The sequence below is a fragment of the Gracilinanus agilis genome, chromosome 6 (assembly GCF_016433145.1).
Source record: "Gracilinanus agilis isolate LMUSP501 chromosome 6, AgileGrace, whole genome shotgun sequence".
In the NCBI taxonomy this organism is placed as follows: Eukaryota; Metazoa; Chordata; class Mammalia; order Didelphimorphia; family Didelphidae; genus Gracilinanus; species Gracilinanus agilis.
The window spans coordinates 152951018-152974272 of record NC_058135.1 but is presented as its reverse complement, the minus strand read 5'-3'; the positions used below and the strand labels follow the sequence as shown (position 1 = coordinate 152974272).

The following is a 23255-nucleotide window of genomic DNA, read 5'->3' as shown; positions in this document are numbered from 1 at the left end:
CATGAAAAAAATAATATCATTATTAGGCTTATTTTTTAAGGTGATCAAGAAAAAATGAACATAAACTGTGTTATAGAATATCTGTACCATCTCTTTTTGTAGTAGCAAAGATCTGTCAGTTGGGAATGGTTGGACAAATTGTGGCATATGATTTAATGCAGTATTGATCCATTACTATGCCACTAATGCCATAAGAAATGACAAACAAGATGATCACCAGAAAACCTGGAAGGACTTATTTGAAGTGGCGCAAAGTAAAATGAGCAGAATGAGAAGTCTGTGCAGAGTAACAACAATAATGTAGGATGCTTAACTATAAATGTTTTAACTATTATTGAGACAAGGATCAAAGACAACCTGAAAGGACTCATGACAAAAAAGGAGATCCATCACCATAGAAGGAAGAGACAATCCAAATGCAGTCTGAAACATACCATTCTTCACTTTGTTTCATCCAAGAATTTTTCTCTAATATAAGCAATACGTGTCTTGTTTCACAACATGATGAATAGGGAAAAATGTATTAAATGATCATACATGTTCAACCTGTCTCATACAACCTGCCTTCTAAGGGAATGAGGTGGAGGTGGGAGGAAGAAAAAAATCAAAATTATTTACCACATGAATGAAAAAAAACACCAAAATATTGAAATGTTGGTAATTATAATGACTAAACTTGATTCCAGAAAAGAAATGAAATAATATATATTTCCCCTTTTCTTTCCAAAAATGAAGAACAGTAATTTTGGAAATTGCAAATAAGACTTGGTTGATGTTTTAGTTAATTTTGTTTAATTTTTTTCATTTGTTTCTCATTTCTTTTTTAATCCTTGTTACAGGGGATGGCTCATTAAGAAAGGAAGGGAAAAGGAGCTTTTTGAAAATGAAGGTGCTATGGAAACAATTTTAAAAATAAGGATCAAAATTCTTTATTTATGGTATGAATTTTCTAAATATCATATGTAAGTAAAGTATAGTTCATGTTCCCCATGTATTTTATCCTATATGTATTATGATATTTTAAAAAACATATTTTTAGCTATAATATAATATAGGAGGGGAAGTTAATAAATTTCAGCAAGCAAGAAGGTTAAAAATGTTGGTGTTGATTTTTAACTTGCATTAAAATCATCTTATTTCTTTAAAAAACCTAGTTTGATTTAAGAATACTAGTAAAGAAAAAATTTATTAATGCAGGTGACAAAGATATACCATGAACAATGGAGGAAACGGCTGAAGCAGAAAGGTTGCTGAGCATAACAGATAATTAACATTTCTCTCCTTACTTAATATTATTTTGTTCCTTTCACTGAAATGTTCCTGCTTTTGGAATAATTATTATAGGTATATTTAGAAAAAAATAGAAAAGGTACCTGGTCCTATGTATCTGAATGTAAGAGAATATCACTTTTCTATGCCTTTTGTTAACATTCTTGCCTGGAGACTTCAGATTTATGAGTGGCTAGTGGATCCACTTAAGGAGTTGTTCTACAAAATATTCCTGTGAACCTTGAAACATAACCCAAATACTAAAAGTATTTTTTAATTGAAATTTTTTTTCTGGAAGATTCGTTCATGGTTTTTTGTTTTTTCTGGAAAACCAAAATCAAAACCAAAAAAATTTCAGTGTGTAATATAACAAAAGAAGATAGAAGACTTACGTTAATATAGAACAACAATAGTATTTTCTCTTTTTATTGCACTGTTCATTCCATAAATTCACAAGTCTTTAGGAACATTATTCTAGTATCAAATATTATCATATATAGAGATAAGTGATTCTAAGATTTTCACTGAGCCCAAAGCCTGACCAAACTGCTGTTAAACCTTTCTTTGAGGTCTACAAGAAGATGAATTAGCATTTCATATTTGATCAGTATGATGAAGTCTTATTTCTTCTACTTAACCACTTCCTCAGCCCTTTCCTTGCTTCTCTGCTATTTCCATATCTAAGAATTTCTATTTTTACAAGAGAAGGAATATCCATTACCCTTAATTCAAAAAGAACTAATTTTGTAATTTAATTTCCAGCACCATCTTTCCTTCTTATTTTTCCTCTACTCCTCCTCTAGACTTTTTTATATTTATTTCTTTTGTTTTCTATGAATTATATATAATAACAAATTTCCACAATTTTCCTGTTATATGATCTACTACTATTAATTTTTGTAAATGAGTAATCTTATAAAACCAAAGCCTCAAAATATAAACCCTGATAAACTAAAAAATCATAGGTTTTCATCTGCATTCTGACTCCAATAGTTCCCCCCCCCCCGGAAGTGAATAGCATTTTTTGTCATAAGTTATTCTGAATTATCCTGGATCATTGTATTGCTGATAATAGCAGTCTCTCACAGTTCATTATTCCACAATATTGCTGTTACCTATGTATGTTTTTTTCCTGGTTCTACTTATTTCACTCTGCATCAGTCCATGAAGGTCTCTCCACTTGTTTCTGAAATTATCCTAGACATCATGCCTTACAGCATAATAGTATTCCATCTCCATCATATACCACAATTTGTTCAGCTATTCCCCAATTGATGAACCATCCCTTCAATTTCTATTTCTTTGCCACCACAAAAAGAGAAGCTATAAAATTTTCATTCAAGTGTGTCATTTCCTATTATTTTCTTATTCTCTGATATACAAACCCAGTAGTGATATGACTAGTTCAAAGAATATGTATGCACTGTTCTATAGCTCTTTCTGCATAATTCCAAATTGCCCTCCAGAATGACTGGATCACTTCACAACTCTATCAGCAACACATTAGGTGTCCCGATTTTGTCACACACACACACACACACACACACACACAACATTTATAATTTCTTTTTACTGACATATTGGCCATTCTGATAGGTGTGAGGTAAGTAACCCAGAGTTCTTTTAATTTGCATTTCTCTTATAAAAAGGGATTGAGAATATTTTTTATGATTATTGATAGCTTTGATTTCTTCATCTGAAAACTGCCTATTCTTATCCTTTGACCATTTGTCAATTGGAGAAATGATTGATCGTCTTATAAATTTGACTTAGTTCTTTATATATTTGATAAATGAGACCTTTATAAGAGAAATCTGTCAGACAATTTTTCCCAGTTTGTTGTTTCCCATCTAATTTGATTGCATTGGTTTGATTTTGTACAGAACCTTTTTAAATTGACATAATCAAAATTGTTCATTTTACATCTTGTAATGTTCTCTATATCTTGTTTGTTCATAAAATCTCTCCTCTATAGTTCTAACAGGTAAACAATTTTATGTTCTTTTAATATACTTATAATATCACTCTTTACATCTACCTTGGCAAATACATTACCAAGTATTTTATATTGTCTAGACCAGTGAAGGGCAAACTTTTTAAAGAAGGGGCCAAAGGAAAGGAAATGCTCATCTGTCAGTCTGTTTCTAAGGCAACTCTTTCGAAGTTTCATTGTATTGTATCCTACTTATTGTATTCGTCAGATTTGGAATAATGTCCTGCAGCTGGATAGAACATTTCAGGGGGCTGCATCTGGCTTGCAGTCTGTAGTTTGCCCATCATTGGTCTAGAATGATTTTAAATAGAAATTCTCTTTCTAAGTCTTCTTACTGGCTTTTTCAGATAGAAGTAGAAATACTGATAATTTATATGAAACTTTGCTAAATTTATTTCAACTAGTTTTTTACTTGATAATCTAGGATTCTCTGAGAATACCATCATATCATCCACAAAGAGTGATAATTTAATTTCCTCATTGCCTATTTTAACCTTCAATTTCCTTTTCTTTTTTTATTGTTAAAGTTACCATTTCTAACAAATTTTAAATAATAGAGGTGGTAATGGGCATCCTACCTTCACTTCTGAACTTATTGAACTTACCCCATTGCAGATGATACTTGCTGATGGTTTTAAATAAATACTGTTTATTATTTTGAGGAAGGGCCACTTTATGCATCCTAGTGTTTTTGATAGGAATGGGTGTTGCATTTTGTCAAAAGCTTTTTCTGCAACTATTGAAATAATCAAGTGATTTCTGTTATTTTGGTTATTGATATAGTCAGTTATATTGATAATTTTCGTAAATCATACCTAATCATAGTAAATAATCCTTGTGGTATATTATGTAGTCTTTTTGCTAATTTTTATTTAAAAATTCGTAACAATATTCATTAAGGAAATTAGTCAGTAATTTTCTTTCTCTGTTTTTTCTTCCTGACTAAAGAATCTGCACTATATTTGTGTCATTAAAAGAATTTTATAGGATTCCTTCTTTGCTTATTTTGCCAAATAGTTTATATAGTATTGGGATTAATTTTTCTTTAAATATTTGATAGAATTCACTTGTGAATCCATCTGGCCCTGGGGATTTTTTCTTAGGGGGTTCATTGATGGCTTGTTTAATTATTTTTTTCTGAACTGAGGTTATTTAGGTATTCAATTTCCTCTTTTGTTAATCTAGGCAACTTATATTTTTTGTAAATATTCATCTATTATGCCTAATGTGTCAAATTTATTGTCATATAATCAGGCAAAATAGGTCTTAATGATTGTTTTAATTGATCTTCATTAGAGGTGAAATCGCCCTTTTCATTTTTTATCTCTTCTTTTTTTAAAAATCAAATTAAACAGTTCTCTATTTTTTATTTTATTTTATTTTCATAGAATCAACTCCTATTCTTATTTATTACTTCAAAAGTTCTTTTACTTTAAGTTTTTGGAATCTGGTACAGTAGGTAGGGGGACAGTAGGCCCACACTTTTCTGTGTGCATACAGTTTTACTTCTGATTCACACTTATCTCATGGAAATTGACTCTCTCTGCCTACTTTTCATTTTGTTTTCTACAGGCACGTCCCCTCACTACCTCTTGTTATTGGTTTTATGACTCTTGTTGTCTTAAAGCAGTATTTTATGGTTGGTTTGGGAAGATTCTTAAAATGATTCCAACTTTTTATTGCTACTATGCCACCATCTTGGCTCCATTCCCCCTTCTTCTAGACTCATTTATCTCCAAGAGACAAATCATGAACTTCTAGCCATAGCTGTCTTTTAGTAAGTGGTCAGAAAGTATCTTTTATTGATAGGGGCCTGTGTGTTTAAGTTTCTTAATTAGTTATGTGTCATTTTCCTCATCTGAAAATGAAAGAATTGAATGAGAAAATCTCATAGGTCCTTTCTAGCTCTGAATTTATTTTATGAGTATAAAGTGCCAATGATATATAACAGAGTAGACATGTCTGTATGGTCATTGGTTGTGTAAAACTGGAGTAAAGGTTTAGGATTAGGATTAGAACTGGTAATACAGATTTTGGAGTCTTGAAAGTCATATTTGTGGGGTCAATAATTCACCATTAAATATTTGGGAATTAATTCAATCAACCAGAAAAGAGTATGTATATAACTATAATACTTTGTGTAAATATAAATAATACAAATAAAGCTGATATAAACTATGAGAAAACCCAAGAGTCTCTCTCTCTCTCTCTCTCTCTCTCTCTCTCTCTCTCTCTCTCTCTCTCTCTCTCTCTTTCTCTCTCTCTTTCTGTCTCCCTCTCACTATCTCTGTCTCTCTGTCTTACTCTCTACCTTTCTTTGTCTGTCTGTTGATTAGATAGATAAAACTATGAGTTATCCTTTTATTAAGACTGTTATAATTTACAAAATATTGGAGAAAGAAAGGAAGGAAGAGGAGCTTTTTGAAAAACTCATGGTTTTAGCTTAGTGGATAGAAGGAGGGGGAGGATTGATAGAAGAAAGGAAAATCAGAAGAAGAAGGCTTTTTGGGGGCAGAGAATATTCATATATATATTAGTGCTTAGTAGAGTTCCTGGAACATAAAAAGCAATTAGTAAATGCCTTTTCATTCATTAATAGGTCATTAATAGGCCAATATGTAAGTAAAGGGAAATTATAAATAGGGGGTGGGGGTGGACACCTAATGTGTTGCTGATAGGGTTGTGAAGTGATCCAGTCATTCTGGAGGGCAATTTGGTATTATGTCAAAAGGGCTATAAAATAATGCATACATATCCTTTGATCCAATAATACCACTACTGGGTTTGTATCTCAAAGAGAAAAAATAATAATAGAAAACGATCGACTTGTATGAAAATTTTATAGCTTCTCTAATTGTGTTGCTGTTATTTGTTTATTTTTTTTGATGATTTTTGTTTTACCTACACTTATTTTCTTACAAACAGGCTGCAAAATTTCAGCAGCAACACTCAACATCAGATATCAAAGGAAAATGACAGGTAGCCTGCTAAAATGTTGAGGGGTGGTTTAGACATTGGCTGAACACCTAGTTTCCTATTCTTTTTATATTTTCTTTTCCCCCGATTACACATAAAAACATTTTTTAATATTTTTTCTTTTCTTTTTAATTTGTAACTCCATATTATCCCCCTTCTTTTTGTCTCCCCTGCCTCAAATTATAGAAATCTAATAAAGATTTTACTTGTGCACTCCTATAAAACATTTTTCCATATTGTTTATTTTGTAGAAGAGAACTCCTACCAAAAAAGTGAAGAAATAACATGAAATATATGCCTTGGTTGCATTCAGAGTCCATTAGTTCTTTCTCTGGAGGCAGAAGACATTTTTTTATTATATGTCCTTAAGAACCGTCATGGATCACTGTATTGCTGTGAATAGCTGCCATTCACAATAGTTCAGTATATAATATTGCCGTTACTGCTTACGATGTCCTCCTGGTTCTATTCACTTCATTTTTGTATCAGTTCATGTAAGTCTTTCCAGTTTTTTTTAAATCATTCCGCTCATCATTTCTTATGCACAATACTATCATATATCACTGCTTGTTTAGTGACTTCCCAATTGATGAATATCTCCTCAATTTTTCATTCTCTGCCACCAAAAAGAAGAGATGCTATAAATATTTTTGAACACATATAACATTTTCCCTCTTTAAAAAAATCTCTTTTTTGAATAGACTTAGTAGTAATATTGTTGGATATACCCAGTTTTAAAACCCCTTGGGCATAGTTTCCAAATTGCTCTCCAAAATGGCTGGATTATTTCAAAACTCCACCAATAATCGATTAATGAAGCAAACTTATAAGAAAACAATCAGAAGAAAGTAACATTCACACTAAGAAAAGTGTATATCCTAGAGGACCGGATACTCAATAATATTAAAAGTTGTGAAGAGGTCAATAGAATGAGGCCTAGGAAAATGCCAAAAGGAAATGTTTGTTCAAAAATCTTTCTCCTTTACTAGATGAAATTCTGTGGCCTCTGTTTCCTTATCTGTATAATTTGTGAGTTGAATTAGATTGTTTAGCTCTAAATATATGATCCTATGGAATTTTATTATGCATGTTTTTACAGATAATGAAATTGGACCTCAGATGTTGTTTTTTAAATACATGGACATATTCTGAGCTTCTTTGTAAGCATTTAACAGAACCTAATCAATCCAAGACTATCTAGTGACTTTTGAGATTCTTGAATTAGGACTAATTAGAATACAGAGTAGAAAAGAATTGATTAAAATACTAGTAAGCCAGACATTATAGTGCACATCTATAATAAGAGCTATCTGGGAGGCTAAGGTCTATGAGTCTCTTGAGCTTGGGGGTTCTGAATATAACAAGTTATGCTGTGTACTAAACTAAGGTCATTATAAATATGGTGAGCTCTCAGGAGCATATTGCATATGGAAGAGACAAAATGGCGGCGATCAGAAATGAAGAAGCTACATTTCTCAAATATATAAAGAACTAAGTCAAATTTATAAGATTCTAAGTCATTACCTGATTAATAAATGGTCAAAGGATATGAATAGGCAGTCTTCAGATAAAGAAATCAAAGCTATCAATAAACATGTGTTGGGTGTTAACCCCAATGACCAAGAAGAAAATGGTGGGAACACTGACCTTGACTCCCAGTGGAAAGACAAACACACAGGCATCAAAATCTCTATTTGACAGACCTATTTCTTGCAAGTGACTAATTTTGTTGATGCAGAAAAGTTGAAGTCTGGAGACCTGGTGGAAGTAAACAAAGCATCCTATCTGATCCTAGAGATTCTACCCACTGAGTATGATTACCATGTGAAAGTCATGGCGGTGGATAAGAGGACCACAGAGCAACACAGTGATATTGGAGGGCTGGATAAACACATCCAGACACTGGTAGTAGCTATTGTATTGCTAATGAATGAACCATAAAGAGATCCAAAGGGAGGATTAATGTATGGAGGCCCAGGTACTGGAAAAATTCTGCTAGCCCAGACTTGTGCAGCACAGACCAAGAGCACCTTTCTGAAAGTGGCTGGCCCTCACTTAGTAATATGTTAACTGGGAATGGAGCAAAGCTTGTCTGAGATGCCTCTGTACTGGCCAAAGGGAAAGTGCCTTCCATTATATTCACTGACAAACTAGGGACTATTGGAACCAAGCACTTAAGACAATAAGAAGGTCCAGGATCAGAAGTTCAGAGAACTGTGCTGGAAACTCCTGAAATATATGAATGAATTTCAGCTTAACACCAAAGGCAAGATAATTACTGATATAAATAGGGTGGACCTCCTGGACCCTGCCTTGCTCCCTGTCTGGACCACAAGATTGAGTTCCCAGAGCCTACAGAGGAAACCAAAGTCAGGAACATGCAAATTCATTCCTGAAAAATGAATGAGAGCCCTGATGTGAAGTATTAAGAGCTGGCACACTACATGAGCAAATTCAGTGGGGTCCAGTGCAAGGCCATGTGCATAGAAGGAAGGGATGATCCAGCTCTGACTGGAAGCCACTGAACTCATACATAAAGACTTATGAAGGGTATGCTGGGGGCTCCAGCCAAGAACAAAGCCAGTTTGCAATTCTGCACTTGATAAGGCTGGGAAGCCCCCTGGCCCCAAGCCTGGAATCAACTCATTTGTCTGACTTGTTCATGAAATCAATAACAATAAAGTGTGATAGGGTTTGTTTATTTTTAAAAAAGGCATAACTCCTATCTTTAGGTTAAAAAAAATCCCACAAGGGTTACTTCCTAGTAATACTATAATCTCTTCTTCTACCTCTGTCTTTCTCTCTGTGTCTCTTTCTCAGACATGGTTCTTGAATTTAGATTGGCCAAATTATTATTTTCCTTTTCTTTTCCTCTCTATTTCTCAGTGAGTTTCACTTATCCAAACACAATTTTGCAGGTGTCCCAAGCACCGATAAGCATCCTGCTTCAGTGCCATCACTGTATGGCACACTAGATTGATGGTCCTACTAGACTTAATCCTTTAGGTCTGTCATTTTGTGATGCTCAAGATGATTAGAATTTTTTTCCAATTGTTGCTGGAGAAAGAGCAGTAACACAATCCACATTAGTCTTGAGGATAGCAAAGAGAAATTATCTTATATGAATGTAGGACTTACTGGGAATAAAGTATTCTAGGAAAAATATTTCTCTAGTTTTGTAGAAAGATTACAGAATCTGATATTTTTATGTGCCAAATAAGTACTTTTTCCATTAAAAACCTCAAGTACTTTTCTAAAACTATAACAACTGCAGCACATACATGAATTTGGGTATTGTTGTTGAATTATTTCTGTCATATCTGACTCTCCATGACCTCATTTGAGGTCTTCTTGGCAAACATGTCAGAGTAGTTTGCTGTTTCCCTCTTCAGCTCATTTTTCAAAGGAGGAAACTGAAGAAAAGACTTTTCAAGAATCACATAGCTAGAAAGTATCTTGAGACCCGTTTTAAACTCAAGAAGAGTAGTATATTTGACATCAGACCTGGCACTATATCTAGAGTGCCCCCTAGTTCACTATAGTGCCTGTTTGATTACAAAAGAAATAAAGTGACCTAGTAGACAGAAGGTAGGTCTTTAAAGTTAGAAAACTCTGCAATTCTGGCCTTCTATACATAGTGCAAGAGCTCAAGAAAATCCTTTCAGAATAAAATATTTTGATGAATTGCAAATATTTATAGGCAGATAGTTTCCCCATCAGAAATTCTCTAAACCAGTGCAATACTTGAGGACAAACAACACATAAAATATTTTTGTATCATCATATTTCTAAAATGGCCAGTAAAATGAAGGAATAATATATTTAGTGTCAGAGAATGAATTAAGAAGTATAAAAGAAGACAGGGAAATATTAGGAGAGTTCAGCTGCATTCTGGCCTTTACCATCTTTTCTTTTAATGTTTTTGTTTAAATTTGTTTCTTTAAACATCCAACACTTAGTGATTGTATTTTCAAAAACAGAGTGAGAGTGGAGAGAGCAGTAAAAAATCAGTGATCAGTATATGAAGGAAAATATTCTCCACTGATCCAAACAAAGGAATTAGAATCAAAATCCTGGGATCTTTCCATTAAATCAATTTAGCCTATATTTCATCTGCAAACATCCTGAAAGGAATTTATGTAGGTTGGAAGCCTCATGTAAGTTAAAAACAAAAGAAGCAAAAGAAGTAAGAACGTGGACAGTCAGTCAATTTCTTTGTCATTTACATTCTTCATCTTCAAAATCAAACCATAATTATCAAACATTTTTATGTGCTTCACTAATTTTCTCTCATTTGGGATGAAATAATATACCATATTGCTACATGATATTCCCTTCTGAAGGATTTCGGTTATAATGAATCATGAAGATATTAAAGATATATTCAAAAGCAGACTCTAATGAGTAAAATGTTCATGGACCAGACTTATGGATATATTTCTAATGTTTCACATGATTTTTCACATGAATCCTTAAATTGGATTGGGTTAAAATTTTGTTGAACTTAAAAATTAAGCCTCTGTTATTGTGAAAAACTGCAGCTGATGACAAAAAGATTGAAAGGTCCTGTTGGAAACTCAAAGGCCTGACTTTTCATCTGAATAGGGCTAAACCAGGGTTGGGGGAGTCAGTTTTTTTCACTAGACAGGATAGATTTGTAAAATAGTGTTCCTGAACACTTTCCCCTCTCTTAGAGTTCTGGGGGGCCCTATGGAATTCTGTGATGCAGCTTGAACTCCTCTCTGCAGCTTGAACCCCTCTCAGCAATATGGATCCCACAGCAATCAGCTGTTTTGGTACTTATCCCTTTATCTTGTAATTTGTGACCTGGCCTGCTAACACAATGCTGAAGATCTCTCTCAGTGTCTCTAGTCTGTTTGTTCAACCCATGTCTCTTTTTCCGTAGTCCTTAACCCTTTGCCCATTCCTTAGTCTTTAGCTTCCTTCCACAGGTGATTAAAACCCACGTGAGAACTTATTTTGTAGAGCCTGGTACCACTACACCTTCTATGTCACTACCATATCTTCTAAATTATAGAAAACTTTTTAAATTAAAATAAATGAAATTTCTAAATTATAAAAAACTTTTGCCTCACATGGTCCCATCTCTAAATGAATATAGAGATGTTGTGTTTTGGGATAATGAATGAGTTAATGCACATAAGTGCATGCCTGGCAGTGAGCAAGTAAAGCAACTAATCCTACTAACTCATCCAGAATATTAGGGAATAAAGAATAAAATCTAGTAGCGTATGTTTTCAATGAGTTAGTTGGTGAAAGTGTTCAGTATATTACTTGTAATTGTTCTACTGAACATGAATTTGTTATTTAAAGGAAATAAAATATTAAAAAGTCTCTGGGGCTTGTGAAAATTCATTTAATAGAATCCTCTAATGTCACAATCTGTGCATTTCATAGCTCATTGGCATAAGCAAAGTGACAGTTTCAGAGTGCAGTTTTTATTGTACGTTTCTAAGGTGTGATAAGATTTGTTCTTCTACTGATGCGTGGGAGATTGCAGTTGTATAACTCTAAAGGATGCAAAAAACAAAAAATGGTTGCATAGCAAAAAAGCAAGAAGCTTCTGAAATGTTATAAACAAAGCATCCTCTCTCAAATTTGACTAGTTTTAATTATTGATGTAAGCACTATTTTTCCTAGATCTTAATTCTAGTTATTTATATCATATCCATAGGCTCATAGAATGAAATAGTGCACTTTGAATCCACTGTCCATTGACACACAACCCTAAGGGAAGTTTTTATTAAGTGTAGTAGTCAGACCACAGGAAAATTATGTGGCTCTTGGAAGTCTTTAGATTTTCATTAAGGAAGATTAGTTGTTTTGTGGTTGCTGTTGTTTTTTCAAAATAAACAAAATAGCTAATACCAATGATAAGGAAGAAGCATATAATAGTTTCCTCTCTGTGTTTGGGTCTCTGAATTCAAATAGTGGAAGGGAGAAATAGAATAATAGGAAAGGAATACACGAAAGCATAAATAAATGTGTTTAGAAATTAATTTTAAGATACAAATAATAATATTAGCCTTGGGATTCTGAGGATGGGACATTTCTACCACATTGTTTCAAAAGTTGAAAAGAGAGCCATTGAGGTATAATGGAAAGAAAATTGACTTGGCAGTCTGATAGACATGGGATTCAGTCAAACAAACAATAAGAATTTGTTTAATCATATAGCATGTTGGCAAATAATTTAGAGTTCTTCCAAGACACTATTCTCTCTCTCATTTCTCCAAGCCTATATATTGGCAACACCTTTTTCTTGAGATCCTCTAACTTGTCCAGCTGCCTTTGAATTTCTACAACTTTCCTGAAGATGGCTTAAATCCTACCTTCATCAGGCCTCTTCTGTAATGCCTAACCCCTGATGTTTTCCAGATTATTTTCATCTAATATATAAATAGATATGTGTACACATGTACACATGTACACAAAAATACACATGTATATATTCATGCATATATATGTGTATAAATATAGATGAGCCCCTTAAGATCACAGACTACTTTTTGGTATATTCTCTTTCCCTAATGCTTGGCACATAATAAATGCTTATTGACTGGCATTCTATTAGAGAAAAGAATAGGTACTCTTTTAAGTATCTGCACACATATAAGAATATAAAAAATATATACAAAGTAAATAGAAGGTAGTTGGTTGTTGTTGTGTTGTTGTTGTTTTTTTTATGACACTCTAGCAACTAAGGGAATCAGGAAAAGGCATCATGTAAGGATGAATTCAACTAAGCAAGAAGTCAAGGAGTCTGAGATGAAGAGCCACAGCATATATGAAGCAAGGTCACTCTCCCTGGATCACAGAATTAATAAAAGACAATAATGTGTAGAAAACCTGGAAAGATCAATTGGATTAAGATAGTGAAGGGCTTTGTATTTTATAAATATCATTTTGGAAGATTTGAGAAGAATCAAATCAGATTCAAATCTGATTTGAATCAAATCAAATCAGAGGTAGTAAAACTCAAGTCTGAGAGCCCAATAAGGGAACTATTATAATCATGCATTTTCTGGTATTTTAGATATCCTTTTGGCACGTAGGTTCACAATCTGGATGACATCCTGGACTTCTTACCCTTATCCCTCATCCCCAATTATCTAATTAGTTGACAAGTCTTATCTACTTTTCCACCCAAATGCTCACATCTGTCACATCTCCATTCACAGAGCAATTGGGAAGGAAGGAGAACCCAGGAAATGACTGCTGGTACTCAACATAATGAATTTGTATTTTATCTTTTTCATTTATTATTTATTGTTGTTGTGACCCTGAATGAATTACTTCATTTTCTCTAGCTCTAGTTTCTGCATCTATAAGTGAAAGAGTTTGCCAAATGATTTCTAAGAACATTTAGCAAGCATATAATAGGTACTTAATAAATAGGTGTCTCTTTTCCTCCCTCCTTCTTTCCTTTCTTCCTTCCTTCCTTCCTTCCTTCCTTCCTTCTTTCCTTCCTTCTTTCCTCTCTTTCTTCCTTCTTTTCTTCCTTCCCTCTCTCTTCTCTCTCTGTCTCTCTCACTCTCTTTTCTTTATTCTTTTTCTCTGTTTTGTTATGTGATATGGCTAATATGGAAATATTTTGTGTAATTTCACATGTATGATTGATCTATCATTTGTCTTCTCAGCAGGTGGGGAAGGACTGAAAGGAAGGAAGAGATTCTAGAACTAACAACTTTAAAATAAACGAAGGTTTAAAATAAATAAAATATTAAAGTAAAAGGCAAAAATATATTAATCCTAATAAGTAACTATTAATACAAAGTCAGAACAGGGAAAACTTTTAAAGATTTTCTATAAAATATAACCATTATTTTGAAAATAATAATTTGTAATTAAACTTCCTTTAGCTTTCCCTTCTATTCCAACATTAGAATTTATTATATAGAGTCAAATTATTGTGAAATTAGAATCTATTACCCTAAAAACTATAATTCCCAGAACTCCACTCACTTCCCGTCATTACATGATAATATAGACAGGATATAAATTGGGTGGAGTTCCATATCTAGCCCTCTTTTCCTTCCTGTTGGCTTTAGTTGAGGGGGCATTTTGAGCAGGTGGAAAACTTAGTCACGTTATTCTATTATCCCGACAATAAACTTTATAAAAATAATACTTGAAGTATTCAACTTTAATTTAACTCTTACATTTATGGCAACCAGAAGTGGAGTTCAGAAACCTTTAATTCTCTCTGAATAGATTAGTTTTAAAAGAAACCACAGTTCTTTTGCCAGGGCATCTCCCATACCCCCAGGAAACTCTCCTCTGAGCTGCCTGTTGCTGGTGTTCCTGCTTCCAGTTGCTAACTCCCCGGGTGCTCTTCCTGCTCCTCCTGCTGCTGCTGCTATTGCTGTTGCTGCTGCTGATTGGAGCTTGCTCTTTGGAGGCTTAGAAAGTATAAAATCCCTTTTTCCCTTACATTGCCAACAGCTGAGTGCTTGCTCACTGCTTGCCTTGGAAGCCTGGGTGTGTTTCCCTTAGGCAATCCCTCTTAACTCCCTATCCACGTGGCAGGGAAAACAAGCTGCTCCCTGATATTTTACCCCTAGGGGGAAGGGAAAGGAAAGTTACTCTTCCAAACAGGAAGTAGAATTGCAAGCATGACTCACTCAATGAAAGAACAATACATTACCTATCTCAAACAGCTCCCAGTTTTAGGATGTCTTTTCTTCCTACTCTTACTGGGTGTACTGGTCCTTGTGATTGGGAGGAGACATCATCTCCCCTTACCCCCTTGCCATTCTGGCTTGCCCAGTCTCTACAATACATCCAATATGGGATTCCTTCACACTATGTTCAGCTCGGAATTCTCCCTCACTATGGGAGATCCCACAGGTGTGAAAAAAGGAACCTAAATGGATAATGATTTTGGGGAAGAGAAGGAACCTTAAAGAGTTTGGAAGTGGATTTTTAAGCCTTTTCAGACTCCATTGTTTTATGGAAGTCTCTTTATTAGAATTAGAAAAAAAGGACTCTTGAATTCAGTGCCTGTATCCTTTCACATATATTGTATTTGCTGATTGCTTGTCTTAAGATTTTATTTTGCTAAGTTCTGTACTATGTCACTTTAAGTTACTGTGTTTTGTTGTTATTAAAAATGATGAAGGCAGATATTAAAAGGGAGAATAGTATTTTAATAAAAGCCATGCTGATAGAGATGAAAATCATTAGACCACATGCCTGTAAGAAACCTATTCAAACCTCGCCTCAGTCATTTTTACCTTTCGTATCTTCGTGCGCCCAGATAGCTAAAGAGGGACCACCCATCCTGACTCCACGAGTCTTATCCCCTCTCTTACATCATCATACTTCCTGTCTGCCATGAGGAATCATGGGAAATATAGTTTTAAGGTCCCCCACAGGTCCACAGAAGTTTGTCAAACACTATATTGAGGTTCAATCCTTCCAAATAGAACCCCAGGCGATTTTAACTAACACAGTTTTGACAATTAGCTATATATGCTGGTACATACTCTTTATTTGTATCTCCTCATATGATTGGATTAGAGAAGATACCATTATAAAAGTGCCTTTGAGTTATTTGTAACAAGAGGTAAAGGGTCCATTTAGTAGTTGAAGTGAAGAGCTATAGCACTATTATATCCCCACCTCTGCATTTATAAAAATGTAATGGATGAGACATATAAAAACATGCCTTTTACAGCTATTACAGTTTCATACCAGAGGAGATGGGAAGATTTTCCTAGGGTGTGGTACCCCTGGATGACTCCCAAGAGGGAGCATTTTCCCATGAAGTCTAAGTAGCTTCTGGATGATTTTTAACTCTTCAGCTTAATCTACCTCTACCAGAATGATCTAGATGCTTGGTGTCATTTTATACCCCAAAGGTTTTCTTGAATTAGCTGCTATACTACTATTTTTCTTATAAAGCTGTTTTCTTAGTGAAAATTAATGTAGCCTGAGTTGATCCATGTGTTTGTCAAAACCCTCCTCAGGGGGGATTGAATAATTGTCGTAAAATTCCAGTTTTATAAAAGTTAAGAAACTTGCTACCTCCCAGAATCCAGGAAGTGAACTGCTTGGAGAAGGTGCTGTGAAAATGCCTACAGAAACCACACACTGCACCAAAAGATCCAGAGTGAATTTTGGGATGTGGTGAATTGAACTGTGGGGGGTTAAATACATTTGTTTTGGATGTACACTCTTAGGTCAAAGGGGGGTGCCCCCAAATTGGTTTTTATCAATGTAGCAATCATTGGTTTTGTTCTTTTTCTCTTTTGTTTCCCTTTTATCCCCAAATTATTGTAATTTCCCTTTAAAAACTGTAATGTTGTATATACCTCTAGTTAAAGTTATAAGTTAGTTATGTTTACAAGATCCATTGGGGAGACTAGTCTTCCAAAGGATCTCAGGAGGAATTGTGAAATTAGAATCTGTTACCCTAAAAACTATGATTCCCAGAACCCCACTCACGTCCTTTTGTTATGTGTTGACATAGACAGGACATACATTGGGTGGAGTTTCGTGTCTAACCCTTTTTTCCCTCCTGTCAGAGGATTTGATGGAGCGGGCATTTTGAGCAGGTAGAAAACTTAGTCATGTGGTTCTATTTTGTCAGATAAACTTTATAAAAATAATACTTGGAGTATTCATCTTTAATTTAACTCTTACATTATGAAGCAACTGCCTTAAAAAGCACTTCTAAAACAATTAAATCTAGCTTCTTCCTAATCTATTATTTTTGCATATTATTGCCATATGATATCCTTCTGTAAAGGAAGTAGTCTTTCAATTATAAAAAGCTTGATTTTAATAAAAATTATTTCCTTAAATTATTTATTGAAAATAATAAGTGGATGATAAGTAAAATTATACAAAGATGTATTCTTGATGTCTATAACTTCAAAATGGAATCTCTGCCCCCTTTTTTCCCCATCTCTCAATTCTCATTATCAGTTACAATTGCATAAAGATTCTACAATGTTAGGTATTTTATTAAAATACTGAAATATTCCAACAGAAACAATGAATCAATTCCTTGACAAATTTCTCAAATTATGTGTCTGGAAATCATTATTTTACCTATGTTCCCTAAATATGTTACAACTAGATGATTTTTTTTAAAAAAGTCAAATAGACCAAGTTAATAGGAAAGTGGAAACATCTCTTCTAACTGGAATATAATAGGAAAGAAAACAGAATTCTTCCATTTCACTCTAGCCTTAATGGTATTCACTCAGCACTCAACTCTCACCTGTGACTCCAAGGAGCTGTAGTATGCACAGCAGCCACACTCCAGTAAAACTTTTTTAGGAGATGAGCTAAAACAGGTTGAGGCTAATTGATGTTTCATTAAGGTATCAGTGAGTTAGAGAGTATTTATCCCAAATATGTGAAGACATTCCCCCAGAATGGCTGAATGAGAACGATTTGTTCCAAGTGTCATGAAAGTGATGGAAGCAGATACTGTGATACATCAAGGATTCAAAAGGTCATGCACTGAATCCTGATCCATAATCAATTGTCCTGACTTTTGTCTTGCCATTGGGCTTTGATGGCTGGAAGAGAATGAGGCTGAAGACTTTGTGTTACTCTGTCTTATTTAATCTAATTCATACTCAGGTCAAGACCACCCCATAGAATCATTTATTCTCTTTCAAAATGAAGGACAACAGCCTTAATAATCTTCCTTAATGCCCTTTTCCTACAAAACAAAATACAAATATCTAATATTTTACTCTCCTGCTCAAAAATCTTCAGTGACCCCCTATAACATTTAAAATAAAACACCAACTGGCTCTGTTTGACCTTTAAAGGCTCTTCACAGCATATTTAATTTCTTATTCTCTCTCACTCATTCTGTTTGAGCCAACCAACATATTCTAGACAATTCCTTGAATTAGTTTCCATTTTTATTTTTTTCCACTACAAGATTTACATAGGTTTTTCCTTCCTACAACTCCCCCCCCCCCACTGTTTCCTCCTTTGTCTCCTTGCTTAGACTGCAGGTACTCTTCACTTTATCTGCCCTCAAGCAACAATAGCATCTCTAGTATTAAGATGGCTACTAGAGGGTAGGGTCTGGGCTTTTTTGTATTTTGCTTTCTTTGCTTACAGGTTCCTAGTACAGGTCTGTTTTTTCTTCTTTGAATTTTGCTTTCTTTTGTTACAGGTTCCTAGTACAAAATTAGAAATGCTGAAAAAAATGCTTTTTGAATTGAATTAAATATATTGATTCTAAGATGGAAGGTGTATAAAATATATATACACACACACACACACATATATATATATATATATTAATAGCCCACTAGTTTATCAATGCTATATGCTTCCATGATTGTTTTGGGATTTTTTGGCTTAAGAAGAACTGATAAGACAGACCTATAATGGGTAATAAGAATCCAAGACAAAAATTCAGAAACAGATGAGTTTTACAGAAAAGGGAAAGAGGGTCTTTTGATTTTTCAGACTTAACTGTTTTGTCAAGCATAGGCCATAAAGCCATAAGCCTAAGACTGCTGTGAGAAACTTGAAATGCTGCCTATCAACAGCAAATGTCATTGGAAGAACATTAGTAATAAATGTCATGGAGAGCTCTAATTACCTCCTGTCGCTCTCCTGCTTTCGGGTAGATGTTCTTTCCATTCAGGTCATGCTGTGGTACTTATTAATTAAAGCTCTTCAAGTGTTATCTGCTTTTCTTCAGGCAGTAAAAGTTTATACAGTAATATGAAAAAAAGGGTGCTTTATCTAAAGATGAGCAATAAAAAGATAATGCATCCTCGTTGGAGGAAGTATTGTCATCTGTTATAAAAATACCAAGTCTGAGTTTTAGCAAGCCTTCTGGATGGATTAAAAATAATAATAATACTTTGTTTTTCAAATGTAGATATGAATAGTAGTTTTGTTAGTAGATATTGTGCTAAAATTCTTGTCAGGAAAGCTCTGATGCTTACCAATTTAGGGACATAAAGAAAATTACTTGGCCTTCCTGGAATCTTAGTTTCTTTATTGTAAAACTGAGATAATAATATCTGCTACTTACACAGCAGTGGGCAAATCGCTTTACTTCATCTGAGAAGTGGGGATAATATCTGTAGCATCTACCTTATAAGGTTGTTGTGAAGATCAAGGGAGAGCATTTTGCAAACTTTAAAAAAGACATAAATATCAGTTATTAATAGTCATGTGAGCTACTAATATATTTAAATGATTATTTTAAAATGTGTCCCCTTTTCTTTTCAAAGAGGATCCTGAAAAATTTTCAGTCTTAAAAAGACTTCTCTTAAATGAAAACATCTCTAGGAAACAAACATTTTCTGAGCCTTTTTCATTGAAAGGTTGCAGGCTGCAAAAGTTTTTTAGTTGTGAAAAGGTTTCTTGCTCAGATGAATTCTTCTGTATATATAGTCATATATAGAAACAGTCTATAGTTTCTGGCTGTCGAGTGTCTCATTTTGTTTCTCTTTGGACATAAAAATTGACAGGCTCTGTGCTTATTTAGCAGGTGGGAAAAAAGGCTATTATCTATTCATAGAGAGTTTTCCTGGAATTTAGAACCTCTCATGCTAAGAAACTTATGAAATTGCACCTATTAATTTTAAAGTTATTTGTTACAAATTAGAAGAAAAAGAAGCAAAATGCTTTTTTTTATCTTTCTTTTACATCCTTTGAATGTTGTCAGGCACTGTGAGCTACCACATCAAACACCCAAGAAATTAGAATACTCTCAGGACAGCGACAGAAGTCCACAGCTTATTGATCTGGCATACTTACTAATTTCTATGAGTGTCAAAAAATCTGTTAGATTTATAATCAATGTTATTAACTAGATATTACTTGACAGCTACATGTACTTCTGGAGCCTCATTTTACCTAGGAATCTCATTGTACCTTCTAAGATATTATATTGATTCCATTGTAATTCATTGAACACAATATTCTACTTCATTGACCCAGAATACAATGCAGTCTATTTACAAATAGCTCTTAGAATCCCTGGCTGATTTGGAAGTTCAGTTCGAATGTTATGTCCTGCATGATGCCTATCATGATACTTTTAGTTGACATATACTTCCCCTCCTCCCTCTCCATCATATATAAAAATATTTATGAATATATGGCTATAATAAAGAGACAGACAGACAGACACACACACACACTCAGAAAGACAGAGAGAAAGGAGGCAAAGTTCAAATACCAAATATATTTCTTAGGATTTGCTTGACTTTTGACAAGTCAATGAACCAATCTGGCCCCTGGTTTGCTCATCTTAATAAAGAGAAGGTAGGACAAGATGGCCCAATGGACCCTGCTACCTCTAAATATAGGATCTCAAGTCATAGACTAGTTTTTGAACATGCCATAAGCCAGGACTAAACAGGCTGTTTGTAAATCGAAGTGAGAAAATGTTAGTTCATCCATCAGGTAATAAATTATCTACTTAGTAATCGCAGAGAAGATTTGGTTAATTCAGTTGAGCATTACTTTCCTGAGTCATAAAGTGATCATATTCCTAATTTTGTGCCTAAAGCCTTAAGTTAGAGTTAGCCCACTGATTATTGGCTGTTTTTTGTACTCAATCAACCAGAAAGTTTTTTTTTAAGATCTGAGTCCCCTACGATAATTCATCTTGAAGATATATTCAATAACTTGTATGGAAAAGCTAGCCTAACCTTCTTGAGGTAGAATGGTGGCTTCGGACATTACTTCCATTGCCTCTTGCCAAGTTCACTGATTTTTGTTCTTAATCTCCTGCCTTTAAAATCCTTATTTTCTTTTAATGATCCAAATACCATTTTTTAAATGATAGCTTCCCTTTTCTAATAAGTCAGAAATTCTCATTATTCCTTAGACTTTGCTTGGCCCTGGAGCTTATTAAGGAATTTATTCTTTTTTCCTGTAAAGCTCTTAATCTTCCATCCTTTGATTATAAATTTAATGACCGGGGCAGCTGGGTAGCTCAGTGGATTGAGAGCCAGGCCTAGAGACGGGAGATCCTAGGTTCAAATCCGGCCTCAGACACTTCCCAGCTGTGTGACCCTGGGCAAGTCACTTGACCCCTATTGCCCACCCTTACCACTCTTCCACCTAAAAGCCAATACACAAAAGTTAGGGGTTAAAAACAAAAACAAAAAAACCCTCAAAAAAATTTAATGACCACATGGTCAAGAATCATATTCATATCTCTCCTCCTACTCTTTATATATCAATGTAAAATGAACCAATTTGTGTTTGTTGTTGTTTTATGTTTGTTTGTTTGATTTTTTGTAAGAAGCATCAGACTTGGAATCAGAAGAGGAAGGTTCAAGAACTGACTTTTTAACTTCTAAGTTCAATGATCTTGAACATGTAATTCAACTATTTTGTGCCTTGGGCATCTCTTTAAAACTACAATGAAGAACAATCATATATTGGTGGGTGTTAAAGAGTGAAAGAAATCACAAGGCCTCACCAAAAAAAATAAAAAATCATTATTGCTCAAGGCTGTTTTGAGAATTCTAGTCACTTCCCTCTGTTAATTATTTACTGTTTATCCTGGATATTGATTTTTTCTGCGTATTATTTCCTTGATGTCTCCTCCACTAGATCTTCAGCTTCTTGAAGGCTAGGGCTGTCATTTACCTTTCTGTACATTCTGTACATTGTTTAGCAAAATGCCAGGCACATTAAAAAAACATTGAAAATATGATGCTAACATTACGTTTATGTTATACAAGTTTTGATGCCTCTAAAAGAACACTTTATTCACATTTTTGTATTGTTTCTTATTTGCTTTGCTTTCTTTAGTCTGAATTATTTTATAATCCTTCCCTACATATCTCTAGATTGCTCTTAATATGTTAATATTATTGCATTATCCAGGAAAAGTCACAATTGTTGGACACATGTTTTGTTTAAAAATCATAAATAGTGCTGCTATCAACATTTTTTGTACAATATAGGTCTTGTCTTTCTGTCAATAATCTCTTTGGAAGATGGTTCCAGTATTGGAATCACTATGTCAGAGGGTATGAACAATTTAATTTAGTAGCTTTTATTGATTTTCAGAACCATTATAGCAATGCACAGCTTTGCCCCAGCAGTGAATCAGCTTGCCAAAGCTTCAACAAATTATTTTTCCCATTTTATGCCTATTTGCTAATTTGAGGGTGTCAGGTAATGCCTCAGAGTTGCTATGCGTATTAATGATGTTGAACATTTTTCCAGATAGTTGTTATTAGTGGGTATTTTGCCCATTTGAAGTCTATCTGTTATTCCCTTTATCTGTGTGTGTCTAGTGGAAAATGATCTTGGATGATACATGCTTGCGTCAAATCTCTATAGATTTTGGATCCCAGACTTTTTATTAAAGAGATTTAAAACAAATAATTTTTCCTAGTGCATGTATTTTAATCACTCTATATGAGTTAACATAATTTGTGAAAATGACACTTTTTAAAAAGACTTTAAAAGAAAAGAGGGACAAAAAAAGCAATTCAGCAAAACCTGGCAACATATTGACCATGTCTAAGAGTACCTGCTAATTTTATATCTATCACTCTCTTCAATGAAGAGAGAGAAATGGATTTTCTCAAGTCTTCTCAGGGGCCAGATTTAGGCATTATATGTAGTTTTTATTTCATTTGCTGTTATTATATCTGTTTTCACTGGAAAAGTTGTGGGGTGTTTTTATTTCTTTTTTTAAACGTTTTGCTTCCATTGCTCTGCATCCTTTATATATTGTAAGATTTTCTTTTCTCAAAACAGTGTCCTATATTTCCATTTTATTGAATAGTTTAATGCAGTCATATTTGAAGCAATTATTGTATTTTCTACTTTCTTATAACAAATTAGGCATATTCATAGAGTTTATCTGAGAGAATCTCCTCATGTGGAGGATAATGGAGATTATGCTTCTGGAAGAGTGATGATGCTTTAAAAAAAAGTACATTGGAGAGAATATGGAACATAAATAGATTATTATGTAACTGTTATATGTTTGCAAAACACTGAGACTGACATGTGGTCCCATAAA

The 23255-nt window shown here is 34.0% G+C and overlaps 1 pseudogene; it reads left to right on the top strand.

Annotated features, from left to right (window-relative positions):
- The window catches only part of LOC123252390, a 41031-nt pseudogene extending 32190 nt beyond the window's left edge, over positions 1-8841 (top strand).
- Positions 8842-23255: the final 14414 nt, after the last annotated feature.